Source organism: Hemitrygon akajei, chromosome 7 (assembly GCF_048418815.1).
Source record: "Hemitrygon akajei chromosome 7, sHemAka1.3, whole genome shotgun sequence".
In the NCBI taxonomy this organism is placed as follows: Eukaryota; Metazoa; Chordata; class Chondrichthyes; order Myliobatiformes; family Dasyatidae; genus Hemitrygon; species Hemitrygon akajei.
Genome location: NC_133130.1, coordinates 179,330,756 through 179,350,592, shown reverse-complemented (window position 1 = coordinate 179,350,592; position 19,837 = coordinate 179,330,756). Strand labels below are relative to the sequence as shown.

Sequence of the window (19,837 nt, the reverse complement as noted above, 5' to 3'; positions counted from 1 at the left end):
AATGCAGAAGGTGCAGGATCGGTTCATTCCAAAGAGGAAGAAAGATCCTAAGGGGAGTAAGGGGCAGCCTTGGCTGACAAGTGAAGTAAAGGGCAGTATAAAAATAAAAGAGAAGTATAACATAGCAAAGATGAGCGGGAAACCGGAGGACTGGGAAGCTTTCAAAGAGCAACAGATAACAAAAAAGGCAATACGCCAAGAAAAAATGAGGTACGAAGGTAAACTAGCCAAGAATATAAAGGAGGATAGTAAAAGCTTCTTTAGGTATGTGAATAGCAAAAAAATAGTTAAGACCAAAATTGGGCCATTGAAGACAGAAACGGGTGAATTTATTATGGGGAACAAGGAAATGGCAGACGAGTTGAACAGGTACTTTGGATTTGTCTTCACTAGGGAAGACACAAACAATCTCCCAGATGTAATAGTGGCCAAAGGAACTAGGGTAAAGGATGAACTGAAGGAAATTTATATTAGGCAAGAAACGGTGTTGGATAGACCGTTGAGTCTGAAGGCTGATAAGTCCCCGGGACCTGATGGTCTGCATCCCAGGGTACTTAAAGAGGTGGCTCTAGAAATCGTGGACGCATTGGTAATCATTTTCCAATGTTCTATAGATTCAGGAACAGTTCCTGCTGATTGGAGGGTGGCTAATGTTGTCCCACTTTTCAAGAAAGGAGGGAGAGAGAAAACAGGGAATTATAGACCGCCTGACATCAGTGGTGGGAAAGATGCTGGAGTCAATTATAAAAGAGAAAATTACGACACATTTGGATAGCAGTAGAAGGATCAGTCCAAGTCAGCATGGATTTATGAAGGGAAAATCATGCTTGACTAATCTTCTGGAGTTTTTGAGGATGTAACTATGAAAATGGACAAGGGAGAACCAGTGGATGTAGTGTACCTGGACTTCCAGAAAGCTTTTGATAAAGTCCCACATAGGAGATTAGTGGGCAAAATTAGGGCACATGGTATTGGGGGCAGAGTACTGACATGGATTGAAAATTGGCTGGCTGACAGGAAACAAAGAGTAGCGATTAACGGGTCCCTTTCGGAATGGCAGGCTATGACCAGTGGGGTACCGCAAAGTTCGGTGCTGGGACCGCAGCTGTTTACAATATACATTAATGATTTAGATGAAGGGATTAAAAGTAACATTAGCAAATTTGTTGATGACACAAAGCTGGGTGGCAGTGTGAAATGTCAGGAGGATGTTATGAGAATGCAGGGTGACTTGGACAGGTTGGGTTAGTGGGCAAATGTATGGCAGATGCAGTTTAATGTGGATAAATGTGAGGTTATCCACTTTGGTGGCAAGAACAGGAAGGCAGATTACTATCTAAATGGAGTCAAGTTAGGAAAAGGGGAAGTACAACGAGATCTAGGTGTTCTTGTACATCAGTCAATGAAAGCAAGCATGCAGGTACAGCAGGCAGTGAAGAAAGCTAATGGCATGCTGGCCTTTATAACAAGAGGAATTGGGTATAGGAGTAAAGAGGTCCTTCTGCAGCTGTACAGGGCCCTGGTGAGACCCCACCTGGACCCCACTTGTGTGCAGTTTTGGTCTCCAAATTTGAGGAAGGACATTCTTGCTATTGAGGGAGTGCAGCGTAGGTTCACAAGGTTAATTCCTGGAATGGCGGGACTGTCATATGTTGAAAGATTGGAGCGACTGGGCTTGTATACACTGGAATTTAGAAGGATGAGAGGGGATCTGATTGAAACATATAAGATTATTAAGGGATTGGACACGCTGGAGGCAGGAAGCATGTTCCCGCTGATGGGTGAGTCCAGAACTAGAGACCACAGTTTAAGAATAAGGGGTAGGCCATTTAGAACAGAGATGCGGAAAAACTTTTTCACCCAGAGAGTGGTGGATATGTGGAATGCTGTGCCCCAGAAGGCAGTGGAGGCCAAGTCTCTGGATGCATTCAAGAGAGAGTTAGATAGAGCTCTTATAGATAGTGGGGTCAAGGGATATGGGGAGAGGGCAGGAACAGGGTACTGACTGTGTATGATCAGCCATGATCACAGTGAATGGTGGTGCTGGCTAGAAGGGCCGAATGGCCTACTCCTGCACCTACTCTCTATTGTCCCACTGAGGCAAGGAAAAAATGGTAGGAAAAAGGAACCATGGCTGACGAAATACGTGAGGCAACTCATCAAGAGGAAAAAGGAAGCATATGTTAGATATAAGAAGCAGGAAGTAGGAGGGGCTCATGAGAAATATAGGGTAGCCAGGAAGGAGCTAAAGAAAGGACTTAGGAGAGCTCGAAGGGGGCATGAGAAAGCCTTGGCATGTAGGATTAAGGAGAACCCCAAGGCGTTCTATGCATATGTGAAGAACAGGAGGATGATGAGAACGAAGGTGGAACCTCTAAAGAATAAAGAGGGCAGCATGTGCCTGGAGGCAAAGGAGGTTGGGGAGGTCCTAAATGAATACTTTGCTTCAGCATTCACAAGTGAAAAGGATCTTGATCAGGATGAGGTCGAAGTAGAGCGGGCCTGTGTGCTGGACAATGTGGAGATTAAGGAAGAAGAAGCACTGGATCTTCTTAAAAACATTAAGATTGATAAATCCCCAGGGCCGGATATGATACACCCCAGGTTGTTGTGGGAATTGAGAGAAGAGATTGCAGGCGCATTAACTATGATCTTTGAATCCTCTTTGGCTACAGGGGAAGTGCCGGAGGACTGGAGAATGGCAAATGTAGTTCCCTTTTTTAAAAAAGGTGATAGGGAGAAACCTGGGAACTATAGAACGGTGAGTCTTACGTCAGTGGTCTGCAAACTACTGGAAAGGATTCTTAAGGATAGGATCTACCAGCATTTGGAGAAGTACAGTCTACTCATGGATAGTCAACATGGCTTTATGAAGGGAAGATCGTGCCTCACAAGCCTGATTGAGTTTTTTGAAGAGGTAACAAAAGAAATTGATGCGTTTAGGGCAGTGGATGTGGTCTACATGGACTTTAGCAAGGTATTTGACAAGGTCCCTCACAGGAGACTCATCCAGAAAGTCATGAGGCATGGGATAAGTGGAACCTTAGCCGTTTGGATAAAAAATAGGCTTAAAGGAAGAAAGCAGAGGGTAGTTGTGGAAGGAAAGTATTCTGCCTGGAGGTCAGTAACTAGTGGAGTGCCGCAGGGATCTGTTCTGGGACCCCTGCACTTTGTGTTTTTAATAAATGACCTGGATGTAGAGGCGGAAGGATGGGTGAGTAAGTTTGCGGATGACATGAAGAATGGAGCAGTTGTGGATGGGGCTGTAGGTTGTCAGAGGTTACAAGAGGATATAAACAGGCTGCAGAATTGGGCAGAAAAATGCAGATGGAGTTCAATCCGGATAAGTGTGAGGTGATGCATTTTGGAAGGACAAACCAGAAGACTGAGTACAGGATTAATGGTCAGTTACTTAAGGGTGTGGATGAACAAAGGCAACTTGGGGTTCAAATCCATACATCCCTCAAGGTCGCTGTGCAGGTTGGTAGGGTAGTTAAGAAAGCCTATGGGATGCTAGGCTTCATTAACAGGGGGATTGAGTTCAAGAGTGGAGAGGTCATGTTGCAACTCTACAAATCTCTGGTGCGACCGCACTTAGAGTATTGTGTACAGTTCGGGTCACCTCATTATAGGAAGGATGTGGAAGCTTTGGAGAGGGTGCAGAGGAGTTTTACCAGGATGTTGCCTGGTTTGGAGAACAAGTCATGTGAAGTAAGGTTAGCAGAGCTGGGACTTTTCTCTTTGGAGCATGGAAGAATGAGAGGCATAGGTAGGGTAGATAGTCAGTACCTGTTTCCCAGGGCACCAATAGCAAACACCAGAGGGCATATGTACAAAATTAAGGGAGGGAAGTTTAGGGGAGACATCAGGGGTAAGTTTTTTACACAGAGGGTTATGAGTGCCTAGAATGACTTGCCAGGGATGGTGGTGGACGCTAAAACATTAGGGGTATTTAAGAGCCTCTTGGACAGACACGTGGATAAAAGAAAAATAGAGGGTTATGGGGTAGTGTGGGTTTAGTATTTTTTAAGGATTATATGGGTCAGCACAACATGGAGGGCTGTAGGGCCTGTACTGTGCTGTAGTGTTCTATGGTTAACACTTTCCCAAGCAGGGTGCTGCAAATTGCAATCTCCACACTGTAGGTAGAAAAAAATCCTCAGATCCTCTCTAACCATCTTGCTCCTCAACATAAACATGTGCCCTCTGATATTAGGTGTCTATTATGGAGAAGTGTTTCCCACTATTCAACTTGTATGTGCCTCTCATAATTTTATATGCATCTCTTTGCTCCCACTTGAGCCTTCTCCACTCCAAAGAATACAAAATAAGTATATCCAGTCTTTCCTCAACACTGAAACGTTCTAACATTAGTATAGTAAATCTCCTGTGCGTTCTCTCCAGTGTAGGTGAGTTCTTCCAATGGTGTGGCACACAAAACCACACACAATACTCCAGTCAAACCATGTAGTTTTATTAAGTTGTACCATGCCCCAACTAATCCGATTTCCCTTCTTCCTCTTCTCGACCTGCGCTTCCACCATTAGAGATCAATGACCTTGCATACTAAGGTCCCTTTGTTCCTCATTTCTGGCCATGTCCCTACATTCGTGTTGTAGGTCTTCTCTTTCAAGATCTACCAGAATGCCTGACTTTCCATCTGCCATTGCTCTCCCCAGTTTACCAGCAAATCAGTGGTATTCTTTAACCCAAGACTATTCTCACAATTAACAACAGCAATTTTCATGTCATCTGCAAATATATTAATCATACCTCCTACATTCATATCTAAATCTCTACTTCCCCCTCTCAGGTTTTGATTCCATTTATATAAATCTATTCTTAATTTTACTCACAGAAGCAGGCTGAACTTGTCAAAAGTTCAAAGTAAATTTATATCGAAGTATGTACGTGTCACCATATACTACCCTGAGATTAATTTTTTACCAGCAGTCACAGTAGAACAAAGAAATACAAAAGAATCAATGAAAAACTGCACATAATCAAACGGAGCAAATACAAAAACAATAATGATAACATAGCATGAGTTGTAGAGTACTTGAAAGAGAGTCTGTAGGTTGTGGAGGTGAGTGAAGTTATCCACACAGGTTCAGGAGCCTAGTGGTTGAAGGGTATAACTGTTCCTTGATCTGGGACCCAAGACTCTTATACCTCCTTCCTGATGGCACCAGTGAGAAGAGAGTATGGCTCGGATGGTGGATTCATTCCTATTATGTATTCATTTTTAGAAGTTTGTCAAAGTTTTACATGACATGTGGAATTGTGCAAACCTCTAAGAAAATAGAAGTGTTGCCATGCCTTACCAAGTATAAAGACTTGTGCAAACTCAGCAATATGGAGAGATGACCTGTTATAAGATGCAGTATTTATAAAGTTTCATCTGTCCAACCTGTAAAAGTTTTTCTCGAATAGACACGAGAAAGGCAAGAGTCTCAAGAAGAGTCCCAGTGTAGAGATGTAACCGTGACTGACCCTTTGCGAAACCAGATTTTTGTTCAGGATATCCATTTTGAAAATTAAGGCGTATGTGGAATTGTATTCCCTTCCTTCCTGCCTTAATGTAATTTTGAGACTATTATTAAAAACTAGAACAATTATAAGTACCTTCTGTACAGCTGAGCAGGATCTTCACAGTAAGTAATTGGAATGTTAATACTAACTTAATTTATGTAACTATTGTAGATTTAGAGTTTTTAAAGGTTAATCGTTAACTCCATTTTTGGAGGTATTGTAATCTAATTTATTCTTACTGTTAAGAGTGTGGGTTTGTAAGATAAAGAGCCAAACTGATTGCTATATGGTGCATCTTTAATGTTAAACAGGTGGCTGTTGATCTTAAACCAGAATGACATCAAGTAGTGGCCTAAAGGCACAGTTAGTGCCATCTAATGGAATCTCTACCACTCAAAACGTTTTGTTTTTGGTTACAAATGTGTGGAAGTCTGCTCCATATTTAAGAAATTTTGTTCCAGTTACTGAATCTTCATCTTGGACTGTTGTCTAATATCAAGTTCATCCCAATTATTCAGTCTCAAATTCTAGGCAAAGGTCATCTAGTAAGCATTGAGCTTTGGAGACTATTGAATGGACACAGTGATACAGTTAGCCTTTAATGAGCTAAGAATGTAGAGCTTGCCTGTGTGGTTGATGCCAGTGATCAATGCAAAAAAATGCGTGTAGCTTTCTTCATACCCTGTAACACATGTGAAGAAGCCAAGCCTCCAGAGCAGATTCACCTCTTTTCAACTGCATCTGATTCCCCTGCCTCTGGTCTTCCTCTCTTCCCCTGCAGGAGAAAGTTTTGACCTTCCATTTATAGCATTTTAATATTGGCTACCCCACACATTTTAAATGAATTACTAGAAAATAACTTGGTTTAAAAAAAACTTCAGGCTCGTGTCACCAAATCCTAAGAACCATCAAATTGAAAGCAGAAAAATTACTTGAAGTTACCTGAATTTTCCTAATATAGTTCCTGCCAGAGGGCTGAGTTTGTTCTCTCCTAATTATATGATGCTGAATATCAGTAAATTAAAAGGATAAAGAACATTTTCCCATTTTCAACTAAACCCTCTTTCCCACACATAAGTTACTCTCAGTTGTAGTTGCTCTATTCTGGATGAGAACATGCACCAGATAAATCTTTTTTTTTACTGTGATCTTCATTAAAATCAATAGAATATTTAACTGTGACCAAAAGGTTAAAGGTGAAACCTTAGTTACTTTAGGTAGATTTTGCCATAAGCATTTTATTTAATTCTTCTTACTAACACTGACAGAAGACAATCAGGCTGCATTGAGAAGCCCCACAAGATTTGTCACGTGTATTTGTTGTCCTTATTTTAATGAAAGTATGGTGAAACGTGTGCTCTACCTAGAAAGGTGGTGTCTGACAAAGAATTATAAAGATTGGTTAGGTTCGTATTTGTCGACTGGTTTTCATGTTTTGTCAAGCCTTCCATGTTATACATTGAGGCCCTCTGTTGGTCGCGATTGACCGTGGATGTGTCTACCTGTCAATGTTCAGTTGATACTCAAACCAGTGGGGTATGATATGGACAGCAAGCTGTTGCCCATGCGCTGGCTCACCTTCTCCATTCAGCTGATGAATCTAACAGAACATCAGATACTGATACAGTTTGGCACCAGCAACCTGTCAGGAGTTGCAGTCAGTGTTGAACTCAATATAGGAATGCCTTGGGGATTCCAGTTCTTGAATTTTCCTGTGGGTTTACTCCTGAAGCCTTCCCCATGGGTTGTATAGCCAAAAAGGCAGTGAAGGTTTGAGAACAGAGTTTTCCTTCTCCTAGATGAGCTGCCAACCACAACTATCAAGTCCTGTTTGCTTGAAGCAACTGGTTTTAAGGTGCCAGTAACCCACCTTTACCCCTCCTGTCAGTTCTAACGGTTCTGCCAGGCTTAGTAGCTAAGACCCGCATGAAGGCCAGAAGCTGGATTTGGTTGTTTGAAATGCACACCATTGAGAGCATTTAATAGGTAGTGGGAGCTTATCCCCACTACCATACCCCCCCCCCCCCGACCCCTCCAATTATGACAACCTTAAAGTTGAGTTTTATAATCATAATATTTCTTATTGGTCTGCTTTTTTAAGTGAGGCATTGCTTTGGAACATTTGTGTATTTATATCAGTGTTCTGGTTGTATACTGCTGCATTTGTTATATACAGGGCTAGGAATAACAGTAGTAAACAAACTACTTAAAATGATTCAGAGGTCACACTTTCTAAATCTGTTGCAGGGTTTCTCTTTGGTTCTTCATAAATATGTGTACAGACTAAAATGCTGGAATTTGGAAAGCATAGAATTATTGTGTGGAAGCTGACTCTATCAGAGCAGTTCTCTAGAATCTCCCACCAGGCCTTTCACTGTAGACTTGCAAATATTTTATTCTGAATTTGTTTATCCAGTTCCCTTTTGAAAGCCATAATGAAACCTGCCTCCATCATATCTGCAGGCAGTATAATCCTAGTTCTATCCACATGCTGTGTAAAGAAGACTTTTTCCTCAGATCACTCTTAAATCACCTCCTTTAACTTATGTCTTTTACATTTTACTTCTATTTCTCAACCCCTTAAATAAAGAGAACGGCTCTCACTATCCGCTCTATCCAGTCCCCACATGTATTTCTATCAAATTTCCCCTCAGACTTGTCAGAAAACAGACATTAATCTAAATCGAATGACTGATATTTGGGATTAAGGATGAAATGCAGAGTCTGCAAATGCACGCTTGTAAGATAAAGTTACACCAAACATTTTACTACTTTGCCATCTCACCTCTTTTGATTTTCTCCTCTCTTTAAATTTTTAGTGTCAGCAACTGCTCCTATGGCGGTAAGAGAGTATAATGTGCCCAGAGCTGGTGGGAATCAAGCACAGAAGGCTATTTGCTTAACACACAGAGCAACCATGCACAGATAACAACCAGCAACACGGTGAGTGAGAATAAAAGTTGAATTACTAGACTAGACAGAATTTGCAAAACCAGCTTTGTGTACAACCAAGTCACAATAGATTCATCAGAAATGGAGCATGAAAATAATGAGTTTACAGTGATTTTTTATTTCCCAGAGAAAAAAAATCTCTGAACAATTTGTCCTTGTAACATTATCTACATGTTAAGCAATCATAGATATTAAGAGACAACTAGAACTTTAATGTTCTTCTGAACAAGAAAACACAGGCAGTGATGCAGTTTAATAGAAATCCTAAACCATATGAGCAGAATGGTTTATGAATTGAATTATGTTCTGTCTTTTGTGTATCATCCTGTGTAAGTGTATCATACACCACTGTAAATAAAGACACATGTAGTATGATTTGGCCCATTACACCTGTTGTAAACCTAGACAATACTAACAATGATATCAAGCTGCGGGTAAGGTACAGGAACAATTGAATGAATTTCTGGCATTAATTAAGCTTCAAAGATTTTTCTCCTCAGCTCTTAATTCATCAGAGCTTGGATAGGATCTCCATTTCAAGGCAAAGTGTGTGCTCACGAGCATTTTGTTAGGCCATCCTTTTCTTAATAAGTCCAGTTAGTCATATTTTATACGTGAGCAGAAATTAGCTGCACTGTGATTGCATGTGTTGCGTGTGATACTTAGAAATCATTGTGTGTTTATTGTTTGATTCTTTGTGACTGAAACATTGAATCTAAACTGTAAAAAGGTACCCAAGTGCCAAGTTCCTGGTTCTGTAATCAATTGAAGACATCAGATCGAGAGCTTTGATTTGAGTAGTCCAGCACAAAGAACAATAAGGCATGGTCCCAAGTGAGCTGGTTTTCAGCGATTTCTTTCTTTCTTTTTTTTATCAGTTAGAATAGGTATAAAACTACAAAGCAGGAACTTCATTACTATAAATGGAACTATTTTTCTATTAAATTTGTTTAATCCTGTTAGATAACTTCTTGCCAAACTATTTGTATCTGTGATTAAAAAGTTCAAGTTTGTGTTTTGTCATAGGTATATGTATCTATGAGGGACTCTCCTTCACATGTTCTACCAGTCTGTTGTCACCAGTACAATCTTCTATGCAGTTGTGCTGGGGCAGTGATATCAACACAGGTGATGCCAACAGCCTCAATAAACTGATTAGAAAGGCTGGCTCATTATAGCAACCAAACTGGACACTCTGGAGGCTGTGGTAGAACAAAGGATCCTATGGAAAATCCTGGCAATTCTGGACATTGTTTCTCACCCTCTGTGTGCCACCTTGGCTGGAAAGAGGAGAACTTTTAGTAATAGACTAAGACAACTGCGCTGCTCCAAAGAGCACTATATGAGGTCATTCTTACCCTTGGCCATTAGGCATTAATGAGTTAATCTATAGCCAGGGAATTGATGACCAACCCCCTTCCCCCATTAGACTGTTTGTAGTAATTTATTTTTTATTCTTTCTACTTCTCTTTTAATATTTATAACTGTACACTTGTAATGTTACTGTGACACTGTAATTTCCTTTGGGATCAATAAAGTATCTATCTATCTATATACAAAGGGTATAAACACAATGAAATTTAGCTTTTTGCAGCAGCAGCAGAGAACATAGTATCATATATATATAACATAGATTTAAATTAACATAAATTATGTTAAAATGATATAAATTATTTAATATATGCAATGGGTGGTGTAACCTTATCCTGCACTATAGTCCCTACCCACTACAAACTTTCCCTTTTGTTGACTGTAATGTTTTGTGGAATGCTTCTTTCCGAGACTTACCATTGATAGCTGAACCTAGACCACGTGCTCTGAAATTTCTTACCTAAGCCTTTCTGGTTCTTTGCATCTTTAAAGTGCTTAAAACTAATGTCTGAGACAAATATGACTGAGACATAAAGTTGCCTATCTGTGGATGAGATAAGCATTTGACAAGTCATTCTTTCTTTTGGTTCTTTTAAACATTAGACAAATGGAAATAATCCCAGAATTTTGGCAATGAATGCTAATATTCAGTACTGGGTAGATGGGTATAATCATTTCAATATTATGGTTAAGAGCCTCTGATGGGACTATTGTGAAACTCTACAGCTGAGAAATGGCCTATTAGTCAATACTAACAGTTTCTAAATGATTGAGGTTTGCATCTAATTCTTGTTAGTGTCCTCAAACCACATAAAGTGGCCACAAGTTTGCAAGCTACCAAATCCTGCTAGGAAATAAATTAACATAGTTTCATAGATTTTGAAACGAGAAATCTCTTATCTATTAGAGTTTGGCCCCTTGTACTTGCTCTATCATCTCTATAAAGTAGTGGCTAATCTATTATCTTTGTGCCATTTTACTGGACTAAAAGCATAATCCTGTGATTTGCTTCATATTTTAAAAAATCTATCAATCTCTGTCTCAACATCTGTGGCAATTAGGTCTCTCATAGACCTCGTGAATTATAAAAAATCACCACTATCTGCATAATGCATTTCCTTGCCATTTCTGTCCTGAATGGCCAACTTGAATTTTGAGATTGTAACGTGGATTTAAACATCCCATTCAGGAGAGATATCAATTCAGTATCTTATCCTATCAAGCCCTTTTAAGAATTTTGTACAGTCAGTGGGATGACCTTGCATTCTTCTAAAGTTGACAGAGTAACATCAGCACAGTTTCGTAAATCCACCAGACCAGGAGTTAATTTGGTGAACTTTAAACTGCACTTATTTGGTCAGGGAGACCAGATCACTACATAGCCTACCACTTGTTCAATAAATGTAACTTCTCAGCTTTCTAAGGATCCTTTCATCCAGGATACTTTAGATTAGGGGTTCCCAACTTGGCACCCACGGACCCCTTACTTAATGGTATTGGTCTGTGGCCAGTCTTTTATTAGAAGCTGAGTGATTTGGCTCAAGCTAAAAAAGTTTCAATAGGCAATTATTACTATACAATTTTAGTTAGTTAACTTGAGTATACATGAAACGTAGTTACACAGCAATTTTCTGTTGCCAAACTAAATCAAGCACATTTGGACAACGGGGGTGAGGGAGAATAAAAATCATAGTGATATGTCAGTTTTGCAACAGGAAATAATCTTTAGAGTATCCAAGGATTTGAATGATGACTGTCATGGCATAGAAACTTTCAATGGATAATAATTGATGTTATATTGTTCAGGCTTTTTGGCCACTAAACAAAGACCATAAAGTTCAGCAAAAAAAAATTGCACTAATTATCAAAATACACAAGCCAAGGAGGTACATCTGAAGACACACAGCGTTTTCCTTTCTGCCATCAAATTTCTAAATGGACAATGAACTAACCCATGAATCACTATTTTTGTTCCCTTTGTACACTACTTACCGGTATTTAATTTATTTTTATGTATTGCACTATACTGCTGCCGCAAAATAACGAATTTCACAACATGTCAGTGATATTAAACAATTCTGATTCAGATAATTTGTATGTTTTATTGTAGATAATCATAATGACCAACCAAAATATTGGATATGTAGAAGAGAATTTTTTTTTAAATTTTTGTCAGTGTTGGTTTTTGTTCAGTTTATGAGAGTCTGGAAAATAGAGATTATGTATCATTCAGCAACTTTGAGATAACTGATTGCTGTGAAAATAGTGCTTTTTGAAAAATATCAGGTACTTTGAATAAACTTATTAGTGGGATGTATGGTATAGCATAGCCAGCTGGTGGTGTAGTCAGTATTGGACTTTGAGGTGGTTGATCCTGAGTTCAAATCTGCCCAGGTCCCAACCTGGGCAGAAGCAGTATCTTATCTGTACAGAAAAAAGGCCTGGCAATCTACTTCCTTATTGTGCCCCAAAAACCCTATAGACAGCTACACTATCAACGTGATGACAACTCAACAACAACAACAGCAACAATGTTATAGCACAGGAGGAGATCTTTTGGGCCATTGAGTCTGTTCTTAAAACTTTGTAAATCTACTTACTTTGTAATTCTACTCACTTCCACATATTTCTGAGTACCCTGCCTGTCTAAAAGAACACAGTAGTACAGTTGCTCCCCAGCTCCTGTGATCCAAGTTCAAACACAACCTCTGGTCAGTTAGCATGTTCTCCCTGTGACTCTACATTTTCCCCACATCCTCTTGTTTTCAAAGTTATGTGTATTAGTAAATTAATTGTCCCCAGAGTCTAAGTGATTGATAGAATCTGAGGGAAATATGAGAAAAATAAAATGGGATTAGATAAAACAGTGCATGATGATGGGCCAAAGGATCAGTTCCATGCTGTGTAAGCTTAGCTTTGAGAAGAATATATCTTTTGTTAAATGGAAGTACAGACTTCCTTGGATATATCAGAAACACAAAATTGCCAAGCTTATAAATTTGGAAAATAAAATTTGTCATCTTGCTGCATCCCACCAGACGCCAAATGAAATCTGATACTTGATCAAGATGTTGCAAAGATTGTATCTTGTATAGTACATCAGATTTGATCATTTGGAAGTTTAAAATTTTTGTCCTCCACGTATATCTATGCAGCTCTAAATATGGTCAATCATATTTTATGCAATAGAAACAAAATACTAAAAAAAGTTGAGGGAGCACCTGTAGAGAAACAAATAAAGTTATAATTTTAGGTTAATAACCATCCAATATAACATGGAAAATTTAGAAATGAATGGGCTTGGAGTAAGGGATAGAGAGAACAAGAATTAGCCTTATGAATAGAATGAAGGTTTTTTGAGAAACCATCAAATTGAATTGGTTTCCACCAAGAAAATGAGAGTGTGAGTATCAACCAAAGTATGACAAATTGTGAGCCATATAACTGAAACTCTGGATTGAAAAACACAAGAGATTCTGAAAATCCAGGGCAACATACAAAATGCTAAAGAAACTCAGCTTATCAGGAGAATCTATGGAAGGGACTAAACTGTCAACATTTTGGGCCCTGATGAAAGGTCTTGAAGAGCAAGAATTCCACCAGCATTTTGTGTGTCTTGCTAAAGTGTTGCTATAGCTTGTTTATTAGTAAGTTGCCTTGCTGAATTTTAGCCGTCGGGAGCTATAGTGTGGGAGGCATTGAATGAAAGCCAGATAGCAGAAGAGAAAGAAAAATATTTAATGTGTGGATCACGAGTTTTTCAATCATATGGGATTTGAAAGATGTCATTTGCAGGTAATGTGTGGTTCAGAGATAACATGTGGAAATCATGTCTGTGGAGAGATGGGGAGGAGAGCAATTTTAAAAATCTTGAATTTGTTTATTTTACCCTTCAGTGTTTGTTTAACTATTCCAGCATTATATAAACTCTTGCATTCTTGAAGAGGTGACTACATTCCTCTTGTGTAATGGAAGACCATCTGTTTGTATAGCAACTTTTAACTTTTGCATGGCGTATATTGAGACATGGACATCTGGTCTAGATTAGAGCTACTGCGGATTACCCTTGATTTTTAATCTTTCGCTGTAGTTGTGTATGACATACCAGGTGCTATGCTTTTGCTGAAAAGTCTTGCAGTTGCATTCACATAGTTTTTTTACTATTAAAAATAACTATTGCTATTCTACAACTGGATTCTTGACTGCCTCATCGGACTGCAGTCAATACAGATTGGTGATAACATCTCTTCCTTGCTGACAATCAGTATAGACTCACTTGAAGGATATGTGCTTAGTCCACTACTCTACTTTCTCTACGTTTATAAGTGTTTGGCTAGGCACAGCTCAAACACCATTATAAAATCACAGAAAACACCAGTATTGAAAAAGAATCTAGTGCTTTACTAGCATATATGATGAATAAACACTTCTTGGGCTTCCTGTTGGATTTTAACTGATTTTAACTGACATTTCAATGACAAACTCTGCTGTCTTCATCAGGGATATTACCTAGTCATGTCTAGTCCAGTGGCATATATACCCCCATAGTCCATCCCTCCTAATTGGCTAGTCCTCATCCAATCAGGTTTCCGCTGTTCCACCTTGCTTACAGTCAAGTTCCTGTTCTTTCTTAGAGCGAGACCCTCATCTTTGTTAAAATTATTTTTCTCTAGTTTTATTTCAATGGCTTCCTTCACCAGGTGGTCACAAAAGTCATTTGTGCGGCACAGTGTTTTGTGCTGTTAAAGTCAATCCTGTGGTCCTTGGGAATACAGTGTTTTGCTACCACTGATTTCTCCGGGCAACCCAAACAGATACACCTCCTGTGCTCCTTGATGTGGGAAATACGAGATTAATGCCATCCACAAACCCTTAAGGAAGCTCAAATCACAGCTTATGCAGGTCAGAGATGACCTGGGACTGAGGACAGCTGGTGGTTACAGGATTCCTCTGAATGCAGAGTAATATTTCAGCCAGATGGGGCACACGGTGGAAACCCGCATCAAGGAGCATGGGAGGTGTATCCGTTTGAGATGCCCAGCAGTAGCAGAACAATGTATTTGCAATGGCCATAGGATTGTCTTCTACAGCACAAAACTACTGTGCCATGTCAGTGGCTTTTGGGATCACCTGGTGAAGGAAGCCATTGAAATAAAACTAGAGAAAAATAATTTTAACAAAGACAAAGGTCTCACTCTAATGAAGAACTGGAATTCGATGGGAAACAAAGTGGGATAGCAGAAACCTGATTGGATGAAGACTAACCAATCAAGTGGGACGGATGACAGGATTATATATACACTACTGGACTAGACATGCCTAGGCATCATCCCTGATGAAGATGGCAGATTTTGTCGTTGAAATGTCCATTAAAATCAATACCTGTACCCAGCTGGAAGCCCGAGAAGAGTGTATTCGACACCAGGATTGTTGGTAAAAATCTCGGATAGCAATGAGGAAGCATACAGGAATAAGGTTCATTGGCTGGTTGTGTTGTGTTGCAACAACAACTTCCCAGCCAATGTCAGCAAAATCAAGGAATTGATTGTGATCTTCAGGAAGGGAAATTTGGGAGAATGCACACCAATTGTCATTGAGGGCTCAGTGGTGGAAAGGATCTGCAGCTTTAAGCTCAGGCATATTAACATCTCAGAAGATCTTTCCAGGTCCCAAAGCACTGATGCAATCATGTGAGTGGCTCTACTTCATTAGGAGTTTGAGAAGATTTAGTATGTCACTATAGATTCTTGCAAATTTCTATATGTATAGTGGAGAACATTTTGGTCAGATGCATCACAGCCTGTTATAGAGGCTCCAATGTACAGGTTCGAAGGAAACTACAGAGGGTTGTTGTCTCAGCCAGCTCCATCATAGGCACAGCTCTCTCCACCATCAAGAACATCTTCAAGAGGCAATGCCTCAAGAAGATGGCATTCATAATTAAGAACCCTCACAATCCATAACATGCCCTCTTCTCATTACTACCATCAGGGAGGAGGTATCTGCAGTGGTACCTGGGAGGAGGAACCTGAAGATCTACACTCGAACGATTCAGGAACAGCTTCTTCCCCTCCATAAATGCATTTCTGACGGTCCATCAATCCACGAACACCAGCTTGATATTCCTTCTGTGTTACTTCATTTATTTTATAATTTATAGTAATTTTATATCTCTGCACTATATTGCTTCCACAAAACAACAAATTTCATGACATTTAAGACAAAAATATTTAGCATATTTAAATATATGCTTGCTGTGTTTTAATAACTTGAGGTAAGCAGAAAGAAATCAGCAGTCATTAGGAAAAATGTTCACAACGTCTCCACAGACAATATTGGGGCGGTTGCCAGGTACTTCAAATTTCAATGCCAACAGTTTCCAGCAGTTTCAGGTCTTTTCCTTCTTGTTCGCTTTTTAAATTTTTGAATAGGAAATAAGAACTTATTGTGGACTTCAGAAAGGGTAAGACAAGGGCACATACACCTGTCCTCATTGAGGGATCAGTAGTGAAAAGGGTGAGCAATTTCAAGTTCCTGAGTGTCAATATCTCTGAGGATCTATCCTGGGCCTAGCTTATTAATGTAGTTGCAAAGAAGGCACGACAGCAACTGTATTTCATTAGGAGTTTGAGAAGATTTGGTATGACACCAAAGACACTGGCAAGTTTCTACAGATGTACTGTGGAGAGCGTTCTAACTAGCTGTATCACTGTGGTGTGGTGTTGGGAGGTGGGAACTGCACAGGATTGAAATAAGCTGCAGAAAATCAGCTCCATCATAGGCACTAGCCTCCCCAGCAACCCCAGAACGTTTTCAAGGAGCAATGCCTCAAAAAGGCTGCATTCATCATTAAGGACTCCTATTACCCAGGACTGCCCTCTTCTCATTACTACCATCAGAGAGGAGGTACAGTAGCCTGAAGGCACACAGTCAACAATTCAGGAATAGCTTCCTCCCCTCTGCCATCAGTTTTCTGATTGGACATTGAACCCATGGACAAAACCTCACTATTGCAGTGTACTACTGCTGCAAAACAGCATATTTCATGACATATGCCAGTGGTGTTAAACCTGATTCTGATTCTGAGTTGCTTTCTTTAATCAAATTTTGCTGCATTTTGAAACAAAGCCGCATATGATTCTGCTTGAGGTAGAAGATAGTCATTATAATTTGAATACATTCAAACAATTTCCATCCAAAACATTTCATGGTAATAAATAAATAATTACCATGAACTGTTTTGGAGGAAAATTGTTTGAATATATGAATATTTATTTATGTTTATTGTTCTATCCTAAATGTATTGCATGCCTTGAAATTAAGCCTTCACCTCTTCTGTGATTGATTATTTGCACCACTGTGGTGAGAGGCCATTTTGGGGTGAGAGTGTTTAGTGTATCTATTTCAAGTGACTGGTGGAGAGCTTTGCAGCACTGTACAATAATGTGTTGTTGATTGGAAACTGAGTCTTTAATGGTCACATTGAATGTTCTGTGTGGGAAAATCTGGCTGGGTTTTTTGAAGTGAAGTCTTGGCAACTGAAGCCAGATTGAATTAGCAGAAGATTTGATAGAGTTTCAAACCTCACCAATAAACAAGCTTCTCCACCTCAACAACAGTACATGGCTTCTTTGTATTGATGCATTTGAAGGTGCATTTTATCATAGTATAGTAGTTCAGGGTGTAAATCAAACCTATTTAATCATTAGATTTTCACTTTTAATGTCTATTTTGTGTACTGTCTCATAGCGATACATATTTTTCTCTTTAGTTTTTCAATGTTGGTTAGTCTTAAGATCTCAAATGACATGAATTGCAGATCATTTTGAAGAACCATCAAAAATAATAATTTTATTCCATCTGGTTGTATACGATGTGTGGTTGTTTGTCAGGCAGATCTTAATAGAAGCTTGATAGCTGGCATTAGAAAGCTGCTGAGTAGAGGTAAAACCAATTACAAATTTTTGAAAATTTAAATATGTCTGTTTTTCTTTGTTGAATTGTGTTGCTGTATCACCCAGGAAATAATACCATGCATGCGTGGTGGGGCCGGAGAAAGGGAGCACTTTAAAATGCTAATACTCTCCTTTTGATATCCCAGGTAAAGTGACAGTTTAATTTGCAATTGTTTTCAAAGGTGTAAAATGTCTGTCAGCTATTTATACTAATCTAGCTTTGTGATACAAATCTACCAGCGAGGTATTGTATTTCTTTGCATTTATGGTCAGAATTAAATCATTATATCGTCTACATGGAGCATGTAATTTTCTTCAAATTATTGACAGTGGTAAAAATAACACCATATTTCTCTTCAATCTTTGGAAAATGTTATGGCTCAAATTGAATTTCACTTTGTTTTCAGTATCAGAATCAGGTTTATTATCACTGACCGACATGTGCTGTGAAATCATAAAACCTAGTAAGCCATGTACAAGAAAATTGTTGTTACAAATAGCTTGCACTTGAACTTATTATTTGCCAAGGGAAATCTTACATGCAATTGTGGTTGTTGTGTACATCCCTCCCCCTGCCAACCTGACGTCGGCGTGTAACATCATTCATACCGTCATAGCTGGACTACAAACCCAGCACCCGAGTGCCCTCATTACCATCTCGGGTGACTTCAACCATGTTACCATGGCTAGAACACTGCCCAACTTCACGCAATATGTGAGCTGTACAACTAGGGGGAGAGGACCCTGGACTTGATGTATGCTAACGTTAAGGATGCTTACAGCTCCTCTCCCCTCCCCCCAATGGGAAGGTCAGATCACAACCTGGTGCATCTCAAACCCTGCAACATGCCTCTGGTGAAGAGTAAACCTGCAACCTCGAGGTCAGTGAGGAAATGGTCGGGGGAGGCTTCTGAGGCACTCCAGGGTTGTTTTGAGATGACACTGGCAGGCCCTCTGTGAGCCACATGGAGAGGACCTTGATGGGCTCACAGAGTGCATCACTGGTTCCATCAACTTCTGTGTGGACTGCAATGTTCCAGCAAGAACTGTCCTTTGTTATTCAAATAAACCATGGGTAACAAAGGATATTAAGGACATCCTGAACGCTAAAAAGAGGGCGTTTAGAGATGGAAATAGGGAGGAGCTGAGGACAATACAGAGGGACCTGAAAGCCAAAATCAGGGAGGCTAAAGACAGGTATAGGAGGAAGCTGCAGCAGAACAACATGAGAGAGGTCTGGAGTGGGATGAGGACCATCACTGGGTTCCGGCAAATTAGCAACAGAGGAGCTGAAGGCAGTGTGGACAGGGCCAACGAACTTAACCTGCTCTTCAACAGATTTGACACTGTGGCCCCTGCCCACCCCCCACATGATTCCTCTATTGTTGGCCCCCAACCAACGCATACTCTACTCTCCCCTCCTACCCCTCCTCACAGCCCCCCACCCTGCTCTCGTGACTACACCCCTCCCTCACCTGAAACCACCACGGTGGGCTTCACAGCTGAACAGGTGAGAAGACAGCTGAAACGTCTCCATCCAAGCAAGGCTGCAGGCCCGGATGGTGTCAGCCCCAGGGTGCTCAAAGCATGTGCCCCCCAGCTATGTGGAGTACTTCACCATGTCTTCAACCTAAGCCTGAGTCTCCAGAGGGTTCCTGTGATGTGGAAGACGTCCTGCCTCGTTCCTGTACCGAAGACGCGCGCCCCAGTGGCTCCAATGACTACAGACCAGTGGCATTGACCTCCCACATCATGAAGATCCTAGAGAGACTTGTTCTAGAGCAGCTCCGGCCTATGGTTAGGCCACACTTAGACCCCCTCCAGTTCGCCTATCAGTCCCAACTAGGAGTTGAGGATGCCATCGTCTACCTGCTGAACCATGTCTACACCCACCTGGACAAGCCGGCGAGCACTGTGAGGGTCATGTTTTTTGACTTCTCCAGTGCATTCAACACCATCTGCCCTGCTCTGCTGGGTGAGAAGCTGACAGTGATGCAGGTGGATGCTTCCCTGGTGTCATGGATGAT

At 40.3% G+C, this 19,837-nt stretch overlaps 2 protein-coding genes across 10 annotated transcripts in view; one reads left to right on the top strand and one right to left on the bottom strand.

The window, feature by feature from the left end:
• LOC140731232 (kynurenine--oxoglutarate transaminase 1-like) overlaps window positions 1-19,837 on the bottom strand; it is a 156,845-nt gene that overhangs the window by 68,071 nt on the left and 68,937 nt on the right. The window lies entirely within an intron of this gene.
• LOC140731229 (volume-regulated anion channel subunit LRRC8A) overlaps window positions 1-19,837 on the top strand; it is a 56,691-nt gene that overhangs the window by 8,313 nt on the left and 28,541 nt on the right. For 2 of the 4 annotated variants that reach the window (XM_073052735.1, XM_073052734.1), the window contains exon 2: window positions 8,352-8,475. The exons of the other annotated variants lie outside the window; for them this stretch is intronic. The gene's annotated coding sequence lies outside the window, so the exon portion shown is untranslated. The remainder of the gene's footprint in view (window positions 1-8,351; window positions 8,476-19,837) is intronic. 4 annotated transcript variants of the gene reach the window in all.